Below are 18,656 nucleotides of genomic sequence, written 5' to 3' on the forward strand. Positions count from 1 at the left end.
CTTCTGTTCGCAGTGTTAGCATTGAGGCTTATGTTCAGTGAATGGATGAGTTTACTCCTTGAACACAGTGTCAGGCATGGTGCTGGTTTCTGGAGATACAAAGTTTAGTAAGGTACTATTGTTCTTAATGAGATGGAAGAGAGAGATAAAGAAGAGGAAATAGTTATTCAGCAGTGTGGAGCCTTCAGGCTGGTGCTCAGGGAATACAGTAGCACTGGGGAGCTTTCTATCTGGCTCTGAGGCACCTCCTCTTTGAGAAGGCCCCATCTTAGCTGATAGGTGAGCAGGGGCCTTGTGAGCAGGAAATGCAGGCACTGGGGACATGATGCTAGATGGGTGCCTGGTACCATGAGACCTATGGTGGGTGTAGTCCTTTTATCATGGAGGGCCTTGTGTGGCTGGCATACAAAGGAGATTCGATCCTAGCCTGTGGAAGTGACCTGGAGTGATATAGGCAATATGCTGAATAAATGGACGGCTCTGTAGGCTTGTTAAGTGAATAGACATTTAAAACATTATCATGAAGGACACAGGGGCCTTCCTCAGTGGCTCACATGGCAAAGAATCCACCTGCAATGCAGGAGACCTGGGTTCGATCCTTGGGTCAGGAAGATCCCTTGGAGGAGGGCACGGGAACCCACTCCAGTGTTCTTGCCTGAGTAATCCCGTGGACAGAGGAGCCTGGTGGGCTACAGTCCATGGGGTTGCAGAGAGTCGGACACGACAGTATGCGGGCACACGTGAGCGACCTTGTGGGTCTTTGTGTCATTTTGTTGCTTTGAACTTTTGTGATGGTGGTTGGTGAATTAATTAATTATAGTCTGTCACAGATGGGAATGAGACAATAATAACAGTTCCTGCTTTGTGGAGAATGAAGAATTTTGATTGCAAGCGTGGAAGTTGGGGTGGAGGGAGGTGGAGAAAGAGGAAGGAGGTGCAGACAGTTTAGTCTCCAGGCTGGAGGGAGGGAGTGGAGTGAAGCAGCCCATGTAGGCTGTGATTTGTGGATGGGGGTGGTCACAGCTGAGGGCGTTAAGAATGCAATAAAGACCTGCCTTCATGAAGCTCTTTGCTGCTTGGGAAACCCCTTCACCTATATAATTAATTTTGATTTCACAAAATCTCTATTTCAGAAGCAGAAAAGCAGCAGAACAGTAATTTCCTTCCAGTTACAACTGACGTTCAGCGGGATTAAGTACGATGTTCAAGAATATGCAATTAAGAATTGAAAGATGTGGTAAAACTTGTTGCATTTCTAACTCCAGAACTCAGGTCCTTTGCATATCGCTCGCCGTTCAAGGATCTTGGCCCTTTTCCTCCCAGCATTGCAAGCAGCTTCCTTCAGCAGAGAAGTCACTGTGTGAACCGACCCGTAACAGCATAGACACCTCAGTCAGATGAAGGTGGTGTCGGGCTTACTGTCTGGAAACAAAATCATTTTGGTTATATGATGCTTCACTTTGATGACAATCAGTTATGCTTTTATGGTTGTGCCTAATGTTGTGAAAAATACCCTTTAATGAAATAGTAAAGTTGTGGTGGGGAGACAGGGTGAGTGAAGCTGGAAGCTGGTCGGTGAATAGTGCTGAGAGAATTAACACCCCGTGTCTCTTCTGCTCAGTAGTTTGTTTTCATGTACCTATAGCTGAGAGAAATCTGTTCCATTTTTGACTGCTGCAGTATTTTAATCCTGGCAAACTCTTTAGAGATGAGAATGTGACCACTTATATGTTTATTTGTTTACATAGAAAGGTAAAAATGGTGAAATCCAAGTTAGGTCCGCCGTCCCTTTAACTGTACTGTGCCAATCAATTTCTCGCTTCTGATGATGATGATACACCGTTATTATGTAAGATGTCACTGTTGAGGGAGGCTGGGTGATTGGTACACCAATCTCTCTACTATTTTTGTAACTTCTTGTGAATCTATAATTAAAAAAATAATTTTTTTTTAAATTGATAAAAAGGTAAAGGAGATTTATCAGTAGTTAGTATTATGGAAATCAGGTATTTTCCTTAGGTTTGAAACAGCTTGCTATGACTTTGTCATAGCACAAACGACATACTCATAATTTGTTAATTCACCAGATATTTACGGGGTTCTTTACTCTGTGCCAGGCATTATCCTGGATGTAGAAAAATGGAGATACGTCTTTCTGCAAGGGGTTGGCTGGAAAGAGTCTCAGCCTTGTCTCTGTGCTGTGCAGCTGTGATTCTTAACCTGAGGCCTGTGGATTTCAGGGGTAACACTTGCGTGCATATGTGCTTTCTGCCGAAAGTATCTTTAGTTTTCATGTGATTTTCAGAGGCGAATGACTGCTGTTTGGAAAATTGCTTCTCTTGCATAGGTTTCAAAAAGAAATTTCAATATCTAGGAGAATCTTGAATATGGTTAGCTCCTGCTCAACTATCTTTAAAAAGCTCCAGCTTCTTCATCCCAAGTGGCCAACTTGCCCACACAGCTCTGCTATTCAGAATCTATGTGGTCTTTTAAATAAGTTCCAGGTAAGCTTAAAATTCACAATGTAGTTTACAAGCTCTCTCTTCTATGTGTGGTTGGTACAAGTGTGTGATTTTTCTCTGAAAGAAAAATCATAATTGATTTGGAATTTATATGGAACCATATTGCCCTGAAATTATAGCTATACTTCTTGGTAACATTTAGGGTACATGATGTGTTTCCACTTGAAAGAGGTGAGATATTCTTAGAGATTCAAAATAAGAGAAGGTAATTTTGGTCTAAAATAGGTCTGGTTATACCTGTAAGAATTTGTAATGATAACTTTTAAGTCAGTCTCCTGTCTTTAGATTGTGGGCTGCCTGAGGACAAGGGCCAAGGCTGTTTACATTTAACCCCAAGTCTGGGGTCCACACACACGAGTTGTCAGTAACTGTTTGGTGAAAGCATTATCACATAAGCGCTGTTGTACTGTGCGGGTCCCACCAGACTTCATAGTGCTTGCCGAGGAATGCATGTGAAACCTTCACACTGGTCTCAGAATCTTGGGGTATAGAGTGCTGAGTGGTGTTTTGTTTTTAAAATGCTGGAAATCCTCAAAAAGGTTTCCCCTAGAAGTGGATAAAATGTTATTTTTTTCTCAGCAAGTTCTTTCATTTTAAAAGCTTAACTATTTGTTTAACAGTTACATTTTGGCCAGTTGTTTAAGTAGCTAATTTTGGGAGTGGAAGTCATCTTTTTTCTTTTTCTAAATGGAAACTGAAGCCAGCAAATAATATTGTGAGCTGAATTAATTTTTGTTCATGTTGGCAATTTCTTTGTTTGTTTGAGGGCTTGAGGGCTTGCTCTGTGGGTTTCCTCACATGCTTAGCCATGATGATGTCCGTTGTTGATTTATGAACTACCTAGGAAGAAATTCTGCTTTAATTTTTTAGAGCACAGCAGTGTCTTGAGTGCATGGATTCTTAATACATCTGATGACAAGGATGTAACTCTAAACACTTACGTGTACTGATGATGAAAAGAACACAGAGCAAGTCATATGCAGTTCCAGGTGCGTTCTCTCTGCTGTGTTACCCATGGAAAATGATAAATGCCCCCAGTTGTTGTTAATAATCCAAAATTAGATTGAGTAAACTTTAAAAAATAATTCTATTAACATGCAAAAATCATTTTCTATGGAAATGAAAATTAAAAATGCAGCGTCCTTATTTGCTCTGAAGAAAATGAAATAATAAATATAAACATGTACAGATTCAGTATGCTACAAATTATAAAAAACTAATGAAAGAAATCAAAGAAGACCTAAATACTTAGAGGGAGAGAGACATACCCTATTTGTGGATTGGAGTATTCACCATTTTAAAGATGTCAGTTATCACCCAAATTGATCTTAGGTTTACTGTAATTCTTATTAAAGTTTCGGTAATTTTTTTTTTTTAAATAGACACTTATTCTAAAATTCATATGGAAAGGGAAAGGCCATAGAGTATCCAAAACCACTTTGGAAAAGAAAAAATGGGAATAATCACTCTTCCTGATGTTAAGGCCTATTGTATGGCTTTAGTAATCAGAACATTGTGGTACTGGGATTGGGTAAGCAGTAGATCAGTAGAACAGAATAGAGAATTCTGAAATAGATCTGCAGAAATATGCTTAATAAGTGATGCTGGAGCAACTGGATATCCATAAGCAAAAATTTAATCTTGACCTAAGCCATCTTATACTTTACTCAAAAATTGACTCAAAATGGGTCATGGACTTAACTGTAAAACATAAACCTACAAAATTTCTAGGTAAAAAACAAAGGAAAAGTCTTCAGGACTAGTACTAGGCAAAGATGTGCACAGAACTTTCACTGACTAGGAGATACAGATGCCAAATAAACATATGAAAAGAGCCAACATCATGAGCCATTAGAGAAAGACAAATTAAAACCATGATGAGATGTCACTACCTACCATTCAGAATGGATAAAATAAAGAAAATAATACCAAGTACTAGTGAGGATAGGTAGAAACTAGATCATTCCTATATTACTGGTACAGAAACTCTGGAAAATAATTTGGCACTTTTATTTAAAACTAAAAGTGGACTTGAACCTGCCATATGACCTAACAGTTGGACTCTTAGGCATATAAGCCAAAAAGATTAAAATGCATATAGGAATGTTAGTAGCGGCTTTATTTGTAACAGTCCCAAACTAGAAAATACTCAAATATCTTTCAGTGGATGAACAAACTGGGATACATCTATACCATGGAATAATACTCAGTGATACAAAGGAGTAAGCCTCAAGGAAATTATGCTTGAGTGAAAGAAGAAAAAGGCAATCTCAGGAGGAAATACTCTGCACAATTCCATTTGTATAGTGTTCATGAAATAGCATCATTTAGAGAGAGCAGATTGATGGTTGTCAGGGGCTAGGGGTGGGGTGGGAGTGGCTATAAAGGGTGGCGTGATGGAGTCTGCGGTGATGTGACATTGGTGGAGGTGGTACTTCTTCAAAGTAACATGGTAAAATTACCTAGAACTACACACATACACATGGGTCCATATATAACAGGTGAGATATGGGCAAGATATGTATGGATTCTACCACTGCCAATTTCCTGGCTTTGATATTGTACTGTAGTTATGTAAGATGTTAATTTTGGGAGAGGGGTGCATGGGGACTTTGCTGTATATTTCTTTGTACCTTCTTGTAAATTAAAAATGATTTCAAAATAACAAATTTTCAGTAATAAACCTGATGTTTCACCTTCACATCATAAAAAAAAAAATCAACTAAATTATCACTTTTTAGTTAGTGCTGTTTCATAGTCCTGAGGAGTATTGAAACACTTACTGTGCTATAGGGATGTATAATATGATAGGTCACCTTAGGAAAAAGTGAAAGCATATACATTTCCTTCCTTTTTAACCTGCACTTTGACTTTTGTCATTAAAGTAAATGAATTTCTGAGTTTTTGTAGTGCTGATTGCCTGATTGCTTGTCAGAACAAGACCCAGTTTCCCCCACAGTCTGTCTCTCCCCTCAGGAAGCTTCCATAAGCCTCTTATCCTTATCCATCAGAGGGCAGACAGAATGAAGACCACAATCACAGAAAACTAAACAATCTGATCACATGGACCACAGCGTTGACTAACTCAGTGAAGCTATCAGTCGTACCATGTAGGGCCACCCAAGACAGATGGGCCATGGTGGGGAGTTCTGACAAAATGTGGTCCACTGAAGAAGGGAATGGCAAACCACTTCAGTATTCTTGCCTTGAGAACCCCATGAACAGTATGAAAAGGCAAAAAGACAGGACACTGAAAGATGAACTCCCCAGATCGGTAGGTGGAGAAGAGTAGAGAAATAACTCCAGAAAGAATGAAGAGGCAGAGTCAAAGTGAAAACAGTGCCCAGTTGTGGATGTGACGGGTGATGAAAGCAAGGTCCAGTGCTGTAAAGAGCAATATTGCATAGGAACCTGGAATGTTAGGCTCATGAATCAAGGCAAATTGGAAGTGGTCCAACAGGAGGTGCAAGATTGAACATCAACATTTTAGTAATCAGTGAAGTAAAATGGGCCGGAATAGGTGAATTTAATTCAGATGACCATTATATCTACTACTGGGGGCAAGAATCCCTTAGAAGAAATGGAATAGCCCTCACAGTCAACAAGAGAGTCTGAAATGCAGTACTTGGGTGCAATCTCAAAAATGACAGAATGATTTCTCTTCATTTCCAAGGCAAACCGTTCAATATCACAGTAGTCCAAGTCTGTGTTCCAACCACTAATGCCGAAGAAGCTCAAGTTGAATGGTTCTGTGAAGAGATACAAGACGTTCTAGAGGTAATACCAAGAAAACGATATCCTTTTTACCATAGGGGACTGGAATGCAAAAGTAGGAAGTCAGGAGATACCTGGAGTAACAGGCAAATTTGGTCTTGGAGTACAAAAGGAAGCAGGGCAAAGGCTAACAGTTTTGTGAAGAGAACCCACTGGTCATAGCAAACATCCTTTTCCAGCAACACAAGAGACAACTCTACACGTGGACATCACCAGATGGCCAACACCGAAATCAGATTGATTATGTTATTTGCAGCCAAAGATGGAGAAACTCCATACAGTCAGCAAAAACAAGACCAGGAGCTGACTGTGACTCAGATCATGAACTCCTTATTGCCAAATTCAGACTTAAATTGAAGAAAGTAGGGAAAACCACTAGACCATTCAGGTATGACCTTAATCAAATCCCTTATGATTATACAGTGGAAGTGACCAATAGATTCTAGGGATTAGATTGACAGAGTACCTGAAGAACTACGAACTGAGGTTTGTGACATTGTACAGGAGACAGTATTCAAGACCATCCCCAAGAAAAAGAAATGCAAAAAGCAAAATGATTGTCTGAGGAGGCCTTACAAGTAGCTGAGAAAGGAAGAGAAACAAAAAGCAAAGGAGAAAAGGAAAGGTATACCTATCTGAATGCAGAGTTCCAAAGAATAGCATGGAGAGATATGAAAGCCTTCCTAAGTGATCAATGCAAAGAAATAGAGGAAAACAATAGAATGGGAAAGACTAGAGATCTCTTCAAGAAAATCAGAGATACCAAGGGAATATTTCATGCAAAGATGGGCATAATAAATAAAGGATAGAAATGGCATAGATCTAACAGAAGCAGAGGATATTAAGAGGTGGCAAGAATACACTGAAGAACTATGCAAAAAAGATCTTCATGACCCAGTAACCCTGATGGTGTGATCACCCACCTAAAGCCAGACATCCTGGAATGCGAAGTCAAGTGGGCCTTAGGAAGCATCACTATGAACAAAGCTAGTGGAGGTGATGGAATTCCAGCTGAGCTATTTCAAATCCTAAAAGATGATGCTGTTAAAGTGCTGCACTCAATATGCCAGCAAATTTGAAAAATGCAGCAGTGGCCACAGGACTAGAAAAGGTCAGATTTCATTCCAGTCCCAAAGAAAGGCAATGCCAAAGAATGTTCACGCTCTGCACAATTGGATTCATCTCACATACTAGCAAAGTAATCCTCAAAATTCTCCAAGCCAGGCTAAAATAGTATGTGAATCAAGAACTTCCAGATGTTCAAGCTGGATTTGGAAAAGGCAGAGGAACCAGAGATCAAATTGCCAACATTTGTTGGATCATAGAAAAAGCAAGAGAGTTCCAGAAAACTATCTTGTTCTTCACTGATTACGCCAAAGCCTTTGATTGTGTGAATCATAATAAACTGTGAAAAATTCTTCAAGAGATGGGAATGCCAGGCCACCTGACCTGCCTCCTGAGAAGTCTGTATGCAGGTCAAGAAGCAACAGTTAGACCTGGATGTGGGACAATGGACTTTCCCAAATTGGGAAAGGAGTACGTCAAGGCTGAATATTGTCACCCTGTTTAATTTTTATGCAGTGTACATCATGCGAAATGCTGGGCTGGATGAAGCACAAGCTAGAATTAAGATTGCTGGGAGAAATATCAATAACCTCAGATATTCAGATGACACCACCATTATGGCAGAAAGCGAAGAGGTCCTGAAGAAGCTCTTAATGAAAGTGAAAGAGGAGAGTGAAAAAGTTGGCTTAAAACTCAACATTCAAAAAACAAAGATCATAGCATCTGGTCCCATAACTTCATAGCAAATAGATGGGGAAACAATTGAAACAGTGACAGGCTTTATTTGCTTGGGCTCCAGAATCACTGCAGATGGTGAGTGCAGCCAAGAAATTAAATGGTTGTTCCTTGGAAGAAAAGCTATGACCAATCTAGACAGCATATTAAAAAGCAGAGACATTATTTTGCTGACAAAGGTCCATCTAGTCAAGGCTATGGTTTTTCCAGTAGTCATGTATGGATGTGAGAGTTGAATCATAAAGAAAACTGAGCACCAAAGAATTGATGCTTTTGAACTGTGTTGGTGAAGACTCTTGAGAGTCTTCAAGGAGATCCAACCAGTCCATCCTAAAGGAAATCAGTCTTGAATGTTCATTGGAAGGACTGTTGCTGAAGCTGAAGTTCCAATATTTTGGCTACCTGATGTGAAGAACTGACTCATTGCACAAAGACCCTGATCCTGGGAAAGATTGAAGGCAGGAGAAGAAGCGGATGACAGAAGATGAGAGGGTTGGGTGTCATCACTGACTCGATGGACGTAAGTTTGAGCAAGCTCTGGGAGTTGGTGACGGAGAGGGAAGCCTGGCATGCTGCATTCCGTGGTGTCGCAAAGAGTTTGACAGGACTGAGCGACTGAACTGAACTGATTACCTGATTGAAGAAAACTAACCTATCATGAGTATTAGTCATTACTTTAGCTTTACCAAAGAGTACTTCTAAAAAAAGAAAAAAAAAAACAAAAACCCCAAAACCACTATTCCTCTGACATGCATGTATTCCTCTGCGTGACAGGTGCAGTTAGGCAATAGCAACACATGTCCAAAGATGAACCTGAATGCATAACGAAAGGTTGAAAGGTTCTCCAACAGATTCCCAAGAATGTTTGACATTTCCTTAATGACATAGGTGTTGGTTTAGCTTGCGAATGGGTATACAGAAAACTGAAAAACATAACTAGACAGATTTTGAACATAACAATAGATTTGGTTGCTGTGTTAGAATGAAAGCATTAAAATCAGGCCAAGGAGTGTAATCAAAAGATGTCCAACAATTTTGGTGATTTACTTTAGATCAGAGTTCCAAGATAAATGATTTACGTTTATAGAGCAACCAGATTTGATAGTCATTCCTTTCCAGTTAGTCCAGATTCTCCTCAGTACATTTAATCTCTCAAAAGGTAAATGGAGGCACATAAAATTGGAGTAGGATTCTTTGTCTTTTTAAAAAATTTAATGCTTTCATAATCATCATTGAAAAAATGCTCTAAGATGGGTTACAAATGATTTTGAAGTGGAGACAGCTCTTTCCAAGCAGACAGTATATTCTGATACGTGATGATACAGGCAGATGTATCATGCTACGGAATGAAGTGGTCCTTTTTGTGGAATGGATTTTCTAAACATTTTGAAATTTTGGAGGTCTGGATTATTGTAAAACAAATTTACCCTCTCACAAATGAAATTTTTGATCCCTGTAATTGCCAAATATGTAAATTCTAATGAGGATATTAAGAGCTAGGTGTTTGAATTCTCTGGTTACTAAAGAAAATTTCAAGTAAAATTTTGGATTGTTAAAAAAAAAGTGCCAAAATTATTTTTTGATTTAAATTTAGTATAATGAGACAATTAGTCTGAACCTAAGGAAGCATGGATTACACTTGATTTTGCTTAGCAATGTTCTCTTTTGATTAAAAAATGAAAGTTAAAGGACATTGGATTTTTGTTACCCAGCAACCCTGAGTTTAACAACCGTGTATGTGCTAGGGGGCTTCCCTGGTGGCTCAGAGGTTAAAGCGTCTGCCTGTAATGTGGGAGATCTGGGTTCGATCCCTAGGTTGGGAAGATCCCCTGGAGAAGGAAATAGCAACCCACTCCAGTATTCTTGCCTGGAGAATCCCATGGATGGAGGAGCCTGGTGGGCTACAGTCCACGGGGTCGCAGAGTTGGACATGACTGAACGACTTCACTTTTATGGTGCTAGTAAACACTTAATATTTGCAGTTGCATTGTTAAATCAAGTTGAAAAAAAGCTGTGAGAGAACATCAAAACACCTTGGTATTCATCCGTTTAAAATTTGCTACAGGCTGCACCTGGGTATCCATAGGATTATATTCTGAATTCTTTCAGCACCAGTCAACGAAAAAGACATGTAGGTGACATTGGAAAGTTACTTTCTAGCCCTTGTGCAGATACTAACCTAGCCCAGCCCGAGACCTTCCCTGGAGATCAGATTGGATCAAACTGCACATCTGTCATTTGATAAGCCCAAGGTATCTCAAGCACTCAAGGAGAAACTAGAGGTTTCTAGAGTATCTTGGGTTACACACTTGGTTAGATAAGCCAATTCTAATTTCATTAACACCATTATTTCTGCATATATTTACAAGGGGGGGAAAGACTACAGCCTTCCAAATCTCTTTCATATAGAACAGGTTACTATAAAACTATTCATATCACACAGAATTTGTTTTGAAAAGATACATACCAGAATTTGAAACAATTAGGTAGCTCAGCATGTTTTCTTAGGTTAGAAAATGTCCCTGTGCTGGGAGGTAACAAACAAGTCCCCTGATTTTACAGCAGGATAAACTGAACACAGAGAGAATAGGAGATTTGCTGATGGTCAAACCGGGGATCTGTTGGGAAATAGGACTCTGAGCTCTGAACTTTGACTTGTGTACTTTCGCAATATAAGAGTGACGTGAATTGAAAGGAAGTGTGCAGAAGGTCACTTGCTGGAATTTCATCTTCATTATAGTGCCTAAGGTGTGAGAATGCAGTCATCCTATAAGGAACAGAGGCAGGATTCAGCACTGGGTATTAATAGAATCGTATGGTTTCTCCCACCCCAGTACACAGACGAGCTGCCTTCATTTTAGTCTGTTTGGACAAATCGGAATCTGAGTACAGTGGAGAAAGGGTTCATGCTCAGGTATTTTTTAAGTGATTTCAATGATGTAACAAATAGCCTTTCCTGTAGTAAAACGGGAATTTCTCAGGCAATGTAATCCATTTATATACTCCATTTTATTTTTTAATTTATTTTTTAATTCAATTGCTTTACAGAATTTTGTTGTTTTCTGTCAAACCTCAACATGAATCCCCTCCCTTTTGAACCTCCCTCCCATCTCCCGCCCCATCTCACCCCTCTAAAGTCAATATACTGCCCTAGCTGTAATGTAAGGAGAACTAAAAGGAAAGTAATTTCATAGTCATTGCTCAGGCAAAACTGTACTAGAAGATGTAACGAAGCAATTAGATGCCTCCATGTATGTGCAAAGACCACGTGTTTGTTTGAGACACCAAACTGCGAGAAGGGTGCAGTTTTCAGAAGTGATAAACACTTCCTGATAAAATTCCAAACTAAGCAAACTGAAATGATCTTTCGATTTAACAATATCTGCATTTCTGGAAGATTTAGCATACAGTAAAGTCCAGCACAAATGTTGCATTTTTATGTAAAATAGAAATGAGTTTCTAAGCTTGGATGATACGAAAAAGACCTTTTTTACTGACATAATTCTGGAACTTCTGAAATCGGTGAAGGATGTAGGACCACATACGTCCCACACATTGTAGGTTGTCCAGCATGCCCATGAAATGCCAGTGAAGTGACCCAGTCAGTGTGACAACTCAAAATGTTCCACATGGTTCCATGATGCCTGCTATGGAGTGGTACTGCTCCCACTCCCAGGGTTCATTTCCTGCTGTTTTTGATGATTTGCCTACTTTTTAGAAGAAGGCACTCTGTCATACCATCTCCTATCTTCACCTCGTTTGGTATTCTTGTGGGGAGCTGGGAGAAGACTGTAGTTTGTGTTAATGGAGAGTATTTGACTTTAATTCATGAGGGGTGATGGGTCTCTACCCTTAAAAATGCTTTTTACTAATGCAAATTAGTACAGCCACTATGGAAAACAGTGTGGAGATTTCTTAAAAAGCTGGAAATAGAACTGCCATATGACCCAGCAATCCCACTTCTGGGCATACACACCAAGGAAACCAGATCTGAAAGAGACACACGCACCCCAATGTTCATCGCAGCACTGTTTATAATAGCCAGGAAGCAACCCAGATGCCCATCAGCAGACGAATGGATGAGGAAGCTGTGGTACATATACACCATGGAATATTACTCAGCCATTAAAAAGAATACATTTGACTCAGTTCTAATGAGATGGATGAAACTGGAGCCCATTATACAGAGCGAAGTAAGCCAGAAAGATAAAGACCATTACAGTATACTAACACATATATATGGACTTTAGAAAGATGGGAATGATAACCCTATATGTAAAACAGAAAAAGAGACTCAGATGTATAGAACAGACTTGTGGACTCTGGGAGAAGGCGAGGGTGGGATGTTTCAAGAGAACAGCATTGAAACATGTATATTATCTAGGGTGAAACTGATAACCAGCCCAGGTTGGGTACATGAGACAAGTGCTAGGGCCTGGTGCACTGGGAAGACCCAGAGGGATCGGGTGGAGAGGGAGGTGGGAGGGGGGACTGGGATGGGGAATACATGTAAATCCATGGCTAATTCATTTCAATGTATAACAAAAACTACTGTAATGATGTAAAGTAATTAGCCTCCAACTAATAAAAATAAATGGAAAAAAAAAATGCTTTTTACCGCAGAAAAAATCATTTGCCTGACCTCATCTTCTCCATAGCTATGCTGGAGAGAGTGTTAAAAACTATTGTGAGAAAGGATTGTTAGTTAGAATTTTTCTTAGGAACAATTGAACTAATCAATATTATTAACTGTAAAATTTCAAAGCCTCAAACCACCTTCTTTAGGTGGGTCACACCAGAACCCATCTCCGATAGCTGAGTGTGACCATGTAACATGTCGAGTGTTGCTGTTTTGGACTAGTGTGTACCAGCAGTCACCTGATAGAGTAGAAACAGGATGTGCCGTAACATAATAGTAGTGATTTGTTATAATACTGTCCTAAATTACTGTTAATTGCATTGCATTTTGGATGCCTCACCTCGTGAAGATGTGGTTCTCTGATGCCCAAATACCACCCCTGGTCCTCAGAGCCACATTTGTCTGGGGAGCCTGATCCAGTGCATTGGACTAAGTTGGCCATCAGTCCCAGGGTGGCCACACAGGGCCTCCTCTTGAATACTGAGCCAGAGAGAATGGAGGGGGAGAGAGAATGGAGGGGGAGAGAGAGAATCACTCTGTAGCAGGGTTGAGTGCTCGGGCTCTCATCAAGGTGCTGGCATGTTCTGTGCTTTCTGAGGGCTGAGGAAGGATCGGTACGAGGCCTCTCTCCTTGGCTTGTAGATGGCCATCTTCTCCTTGTGTCTCTTCACACTGTCTCCCTTCTATTTGTATCTCTGTGTCCAAATTTCCCCCTCATATGAGGACATCAACTATGTTGCATTAGAGCCCACCCCAGTGATCTCATTTTAACTTGATTACCTTTATAAAGACCACATCCTCAAATAAGGTCACATTCTGAGGTACAGGCTTAGAATACTAACATTATCTTTTTAGGGCAGACTCAATTCAACCCATAAGAAGTGCTCGAAACCAGTGTCCTACTGAGTGGACTGGGGAGCACAGGAAGCTGATTTGTAGGGAATAAAGCACAAACAGGATGTTATAAGAAGTAACTTCATGGTTTCCTGACAGGTCATTTCCAGTTTTCCCTGGCGGCCAGTTGTATTCTTAATGTTGGTTTCTATGAGTTGCCATTTTGGCTTTCTAATACATGCCCCTTGCTTAAGCTTATTTAGGCTTGTTGCTATTGTTTTTAGTCAAGGGATGCTAACTAGCGGAGAACCAAACTGAGACAGACCTTGTAGTGTACTACCTAGGGAGCTGGATGTGACTCTCCTAGTTTTTGTGAAGCTGTTTCCAGTTAGATGGGCTAGAAAAAATGAAGCAGGAAGAAACACTTGAAGCCCACTGTAATGGAATCATGAGGTAATCAAGGGAAAGGTGGAAAGGAGCAAGTAGATTTTTTCAGGGTTATCTTTTATTGTTTGCTATGGATTGAATGTTTGTTCATGGCCCCTGCTCCCTGCCCCGCCCCGCCCCCACATTTATACATTGAAAGCCTAACCCCTAGTGTGATGGTTTTAAGAGGCGGGGCCATTGGGTGGTTAGGTCATGGAGTGGAGCCCTCATGAAGGGAATTAGTGCCATTTTAAAAAGAGACATGAGAGCTTGCTTTCTGTCAGTTCTCTGCCATGTGAGGATTCAGCAGGAAGACCACCATCTGCAAACCAGGAAGCAGGCTCTCACCAGACACCTGGTGTTTCAGCCATCCCGTCTACGATATTTATGTTATCCCCTTGTGGCTCAGACGGTAAATAATGTGCCCACAAAGCAGGAGACCCAGGTTTGATCCCTGGGTCAGGAAGACCTCTTGGAGAAGGGAATGGCAATCCACTCTAGTATTCTTGTCTGGAAAATTGCATGGACAGAGGAGCCTGGTGGGCTACAATCCATGGGATTGCAAAGAGTCGGACACACCTGAGTGTGACTAACACACACCCAGCCTCAGCTGACTAAGACACTGTATAAACCCTTTCATTTAATTAGGGTCTGAATTAAGGACATGGATTAAAGAGATTCAAAGAAAGATGGAAAGTAAGAAATCTACAGTGACTCTGGATTTTCTGTTTTAAACTATGGGGCTAGTAGGTTTGGTATTAACCAGTTAGATGGTGTTAACTTTCTGTTTGAGGAAGGATGTTAAGCTGCGATTTGAAAGTATGGGGATTGAGGGTCTTCAGCTTAATCAGATGAGGCTTGCCAGGAAAGCAGCTGGGCATGGTAACTGCAGTGTGAGTGCTGGAACCGTCATTGTAGACTCCTTGTAATGTGTTAGTTATGCTGTTTGAAGGCATGTTGACTGGAAGATATCACCAGAGAGAATCCCAGAAAGGGCCGTGAATAAACATCACCAGTGTAGGGGCAATCAGAGGAGGAGGGTCAAAGAAGAGCGCAGGGGAGTAGTGGCCATCTGATACAGTGATTGGCTTTAAACCGGCTCAGTAAACATTTGTCAGTATTATCAGCATAGCGGTTATAAAAGTTGTAAAGTGCTATTGCTGTATGTTGAGGCAAGAACTGAGCATTGGAAAAACGAAGGCAACGACATAGATTGTTCCTTCACAGATGCAAGAAGGGAAGACAATGACTGATCAAGAGGAAGGTAGAACAGAAGGAATGTTTCCACTTGAAGGGGGAAATCCAAGTTCCTCCAGAGATATGCTACTTAAAATACCCATTGTCCAGTGAGGCGTGCAGTGTCTGGCTGAATGCTCTGTATGTGTCACCTAGTTTACCCCATCCACAAACCTCTTTGACTTCAGAAAGAGAAGTTAGGTTAAACCTGTGGACCTCAAAGTCATACAATGCATATGGAATTGAGTCAGTAAGGGATCCCAGGTCTGTCTGAATCCACAGCCGCCCCATCCATCATGTCCACCCCCTGCCCAGAAGATGAATTCAAAGTATTAAATATAAGAAAATACAGAAAAGGAATTCAGGTCATCTCCTGGAATTTTAAGATGGGATTTGGCAGGCATATACTACCTTACCAAATTAAATGAACAATAATAGGTTAAAAAAATAAAATTGTATATGGCAGTAAGGGGTGCAGAGTTCCTATTTGGTTTGGAAAGAAACTGTTCCAGGGTTAATTGTGTAAGTGAAATAATAGGAATAGGAATTGCAGATTCATTTGGGTGGCAGTTAGGAAAAAAATACCAGTTAATGGAAAACCAGAAGAGCACTTTCAATAAAGGTCAGGAATATAATAAAGGTCGCTTCTAAAAACAGTTAACCAACTTAGATATAGTGTCAGGAAGCGATAAAGGCCTAAGTTTGAAACTAGACTAGGAAATGAGAACGTCAAAGTTTATTGCAGAAAAATTAAGTAGGAAGGGTAGGGTGAAAGAGATCTATCTCCCCCTCAAAAAAAGAGATGACTATCAAGAGATGTAAGAAAGAGTTAATGAACCTAAGTTGTTCTCCACTGGTTAAGTCAAAATGTAAGTTTAATATTCATGACCCATCTTTTCTTGCATATATAAAGGGTATGTGTAAAACGTAGCCATGGCAGTTCACAAATTGAGAAGTTATGTATCATATATTGTAGTGGTGTCTACTAACTCACATTCCCCTGCCTTCCTGACCCTGCATCCCCTGGAGCACCCCACCACCTCTCACTCATCCTGTATCCTTAGTAGTATCCCCTGGTACACAGTGGTCCTCAATAGACACCTATTTCTTCTATGTGTTCTCTCATTTCCATTTGATGCAGGAAAATTAAGAGTTGAAGGTCACATAAGAGGATTTTAGGTACTTGACCAATGATTCACTAGCTCAGTAAAATAAATACTATTTTGTTTCTATACCCGGGGTTGGAAAAGTAAGAAATGGGGAATAAGTTGATATAATTCAGTTGCATTAGATTTTTCACATTATTAGAAATGTCTATTATCACTTGGCTTTTGATTACAAATCTGTATTTCTATTCATTATCTTATTTTTAACCCAAGATAACCTGTTGGAAAACCTAACAGTTACTTTCCTATTTAAGAGTTAACTTAATCAAAGTGATGCCAGACTTTCACCCAAGAGAACAGTGTTGACTTTTTGAAACTTTAATTGAAAGATAACATGCCTACAGGGAAGTGTATATGTTTAACTGCTTTTTAATAAGCAGATATCTTCTGCTTATTGAACAGGTTCATGGAGAGTTGGTTTGTCCTGCTTCTTGCTCTTTAATAGATCATAATGTTCATTTCTGTTCATTTGCTGAAGAAAGCAAAAAGGGCAATGCAAATACTAAAATAAAATTAAAAAAGAATGTCGTTTACATAGGACCTGCCGGGGGTATTGTATATTAGGGTTTCGTGTTCCACTCGGTGTTTCAAAGTTTTAACTTTTTGATTGAGAGGCTGCAGCTGCCTCTAGAAACTGCTTTTAAAGAGTTAATTCAGTGAAGCTTTGAGAGTCTGTCCATAGATGCCCATCTTCCCCGCCTCAACCTCCATTGAATCTAGGTGAGAAATGGATGTGAGCTTAAAAACATACTCAATCTCTTTACCCCTGTGAGCAGTTCTGCTGCATTAATTGCAGTCCACTCTTGGGGGTGTCCTTTTGTGCTGATGCTGATGCTTCCATGAACCTTGGCTATTTTGCCAAATTTATTGTGTCTTTGTAGTCTTAAACATATTAACAAATGACACTCTGTTGGGTTTCTTCACTTGCTTTGAGGTGTGTCATGATAGTTTAGCAATCCACTTAGTCATCAAAATTCTGTTTTGACTCGTCCACAGAATCCTTTTAGTCTATTTTTAGATTTATTAAGTACTTTTCACAGAGTTGATAAAAAAGCTTTCATTTATGAAATTGTTTCCACCTGACCCCAGAGGCCTCCCATTGTAGTTCAACAGTAGTTGAGATGTTGCATTGTTTGTTTGAAACTGGGAAGTGGAGTCAGTGCTAGCATACAGGCACCCTAGCTTTAGGGCTGGGAGGGTCTCTGGGTGGTAATTTAACCTCTTCATTTTATTGTCAATGCTGCCCAGAGAGTTTCAGCAATTTTCCCCAGCTAATTCCACTGGTCTATGTATATTCTGACTCCTAGGCCCTGTTCTTTGCCTCCTTCAGACTGACGCTTGAATTCCTGAAGAGATTGAAATCTTTGCCAGAGAAATGCCTTTCAAGTTGCTTTGCATGAGAGCTACAAAGGAAGAGGTACCTTTGTCCCTAATGTGTTTGGTTTAAGTTTCAAAGTGGCGTTTACGGCCTTTTTTTCTCTTTGGGGTTGGGAAGAAGGCAGTGTTGAAGGGAAGAGAGAGACTCAGAAATACTGTTGTTGTTTAATCACTCAGTCATGTCCAACTTTCTTGCGACCCTATGGACCTCTGTCTTTCGGCTCCGCTGTCCACCAGGGTCCTCTGTCCATGGGGATTCTCCAGGTAAGAATACTGGAGTGGATTGCCATTTCCTTCTCTCGGGGATCTTTGCAACCCAGGGGTAGAACTTGCATCTCCTGCACTGGCAGGCAGATTCTTTACCACTGGGAGCACCTGGGAAGCCCCCCAAATGCCTCTGTGCTGCTTAAAATGAGGAGAAAGGTGGGCTCTGTTGGCGCTGCCTTTGTCGGTTACACAGATCCTGTAGCAGGTGTGTGTGCAGACGATGTTGTGGCCGCCAGGACCTGGGCAGCCTGTGGACCCTCACTTTCTCTCATCTGTCTTCTCCATCAGGACTCACGGCTTTGCTCCCTCGCCAATTCTCAACCTTGTCTTTGTGCTGGACTGTTCTTACACGTTCAGGGTGCATAGATAGCTTTTCTGCTGATTAAAGAAATTCAGAAAGGAAAGAGAGAGAAATCTTTTTATATACTATTCCAGAGTCCCCTGTTAAAGTTGGTTCTTTTATATGTTTATCTGTACTTATATATCTTTGATTTTTAAGTATTTTTAATATTTCTTTGGATGCGGGCCACTTTTAAAGTCTTTATTGAGTTTGTTACATTTATTGCTTCTCTTTTGGCCTGAGGAATCTTACTGCTTCTCTGGTGGTTCAGAGAG

The 18,656-nt window shown here is 40.4% G+C and overlaps 1 long non-coding RNA gene across 1 annotated transcript; it reads right to left on the minus strand.

Moving 5' to 3' along the window:
- Positions 1-1,701: 1,701 nt before the first annotated feature.
- Positions 1,702-10,705, minus strand: LOC139032968 (uncharacterized). The gene is made up of 2 exons (XR_011485584.1): positions 10,564-10,705; positions 1,702-1,925 (listed from the first exon to the last, which is right to left on the minus strand). It is a non-coding gene; the product is annotated as an uncharacterized lncRNA (long non-coding RNA).
- Positions 10,706-18,656: the final 7,951 nt, after the last annotated feature.

The sequence above is a fragment of the Odocoileus virginianus genome, chromosome 34, assembly GCF_023699985.2.
Source record: "Odocoileus virginianus isolate 20LAN1187 ecotype Illinois chromosome 34, Ovbor_1.2, whole genome shotgun sequence".
Lineage (NCBI taxonomy): Eukaryota > Metazoa > Chordata > Mammalia > Artiodactyla > Cervidae > Odocoileus > Odocoileus virginianus.